Source organism: Muscardinus avellanarius (assembly GCF_963383645.1).
Source record: "Muscardinus avellanarius genome assembly, chromosome: X".
Classification (NCBI taxonomy): Eukaryota; Metazoa; Chordata; class Mammalia; order Rodentia; family Gliridae; genus Muscardinus; species Muscardinus avellanarius.
Window position 1 is genome coordinate 17,251,737 of NC_137792.1, and position 2,646 is coordinate 17,254,382.

The following is a 2,646-nucleotide window of genomic DNA, read 5'->3' on the forward strand; positions in this document are numbered from 1 at the left end:
CACACAACCTCATTTTCCCCTTTTCCCCATTCTCTAGTTGTTCTTATCACCCCACTAGCCAGAGTAATGGAAAATGAATGGAGAAATGCAGGGTAAAACTATAAGGAGAAATCTGGGGAGAATAATTTTAATTTGAAAAGGGGAGGGTGCCATAAATTGAATGTGTTTGCTTTCTGTCATTATAATAAAATACCTGATATAATTAACTTATGAAGAGAAAATGTTTCTTTGGCTCATAGTTTTAAAGTTTCAGCCTAAGATTGAATGGACACATTGCTTTGAGCCCCTGGTAGATTGTTAGGTAGCAATGGCAGGGAGTGCCTGCCGGAACAAATTGCTCACCTGATGGCCAGGAACAAAAAGAAAAAAAAAGAGTGAGGAAGAGGCTGAAATCCCACAATTCCCTTCAATAGCATGCCCCCAATGGCCTAAGGGCCTCCTACTCGGCCCCATATCCTAAAGGTTCCAACTTCCCCCAATAGTATAATATAGTACTTGGGACCAAGCCTTTAACACATGAACCTTTGGAGGACATTCAGCATCCATACTATAGTACTGGGCAAGCTTCTGTGGGTCCAAACCAGACCTACTATTGTTTCTCAGGAACTATTTCTCAGGCTAGCATCAAAACTATAAGTAATGGTTATCACATTATGTCCTTGTGAGCTTCTTACAATTCTGAGTCTTTCACTTTCTTTTGGCCTCTCTCTCTCTCCTCTCTTTCCTCTCTGGATATAAAATGAGAGTTTATCGTAGTGTTCCCCATATTCTACCTTTGTCATCCCATGGCCTAAAAGAATGCCCCCCTAAACTGGAGTTTCTATGGAAGGTTTAGGGTCCTACAGAAAGATATAGCCATCACAATCTGAAATTCAGAAAGTTATACAAAGATCCTCCCACACATTTTCTAAGTAATAGATTGGTCCAATCTAATATATTTTCTAGAAAATCTCACTGATTCTAATTATGATATTATGGGATTTTCAAATAGCATTTAAGATATTTTAAGAAGGTTTACACCAGAAAGTAGAAGTCACAAGACAGAAAATTTCTGAAGCTCAGAAAATACCACCAAGAATTAATATAAACAGACGGCATCATACTGAAAAGCTTCCAGCTGGGTGCAGTGGTGCACATTTGTCATCCCAGTACTTGGGAGGCTGAGACAGGAGGATTGTGGGTTCAAGGCCAGCATGTAGTAACTTACCAAGACTCTGTTTCAAAATAAAAGTGATTGGAGGTACAGCTCAGAGGTAAGTCATCCGTAAGTTAAATCCCCAGTACCTCTACACACTCATACACAAGCATCTGCACAATGAAACAATTAAAAGTGAAAAGATAAAGTCTACAGAATGGAAGAAAATATTTGACAGGTACTTTTCCAACAGAGGATTAATATCTAAAATACATAAAGAATATATTCAGAACCAAAAAATATAACACAAAAAAACACAATCAATCAATATGCAAATTAACTAAAATTTTTCTCAAAAGAATAAATACAAATGACCAATAAATATATGAAAAGTTCTCAACATCCTAAACAATCAGGGAAATGCAAATAAAAACTATACTGGGATTCCATTTAACTCTAGTTAAAATGGCAATCAGCAAGAATACAGACAATAAAAAATGCTATTTTTTCCACAGATGTGGGGAAATAGGACTTTTATACAGTTTGGGTGGGACTTAAAATTAGTACAACCACTATGGACATAAGTATGCAGGTTTCTCAAAAGACTAGGAGTGTAAGCACCACATGATCTAGCAATACCACTTCTCAGTATCTTTCCAAAAGAATCAAAGTCAAAATAATATAGTGATACATGCATATCCATATTTATAGCAGCACAATTCACAATAGCCAAATTCCAAAACCAATGTAGGTGTTAACTAACAGATAAATGGATAACAAAAATGTGGCATATATACACAACAGAATTATAGTCAGCCATAAAGATAAAAAAAAATCATGTCATTTGCAAGAAAATGGGTAGAACAAGAGAATATTATGCTAAGTGAAATCAGTCACGGAAAGTCAAGAGCCAAATGTTTTCTCTCACGTGGAAGCTAGAGAGAAAGGAGGAAACAAAAGGGCTTTAGATAAGTCCTTTTGAGATTGATCTACTGAGTCCTACTGAGATTGATTGATTGATAAGTCCTACTGAGATTAATCAGTAGAAGTGTGCAAGAGGACAGGGGGATGAAGAAGGGGAAAGGAAGAACCGATGAATGAAACAGTTCAAATTATGCTATGCCTGTGAATGAAGGTATCATTCCCAATCTCACTCTAATGGAGAGTGGGTAGCAAGAAAGGACCTTAAGGGAAACACACCAAGATCTGTATGACTTTGAATCTCAATATTATGCATAATTATAATGCATCAATAAAAGTATAAAAACTGTCCAGAAATGGTGCTGTGCACTTATAATCCTAGTACTTGGGAGGCTGAGATAGGAGGGTTGCTGGTTTGAGGCTAGCCTTAGCAAATAAGCAAGACCTTCAGCATCTTAGCAAGACTTTCAAGATTTTGAAAGTTTCAAAATAAAAATAAAATAGGGCTAAGGGTGAAGTTCAGAGATAGAATGCCCTGTATTCAATCTCTGGTATTACAGAGAAAGTATAAAAACCCACAATGGAATTTT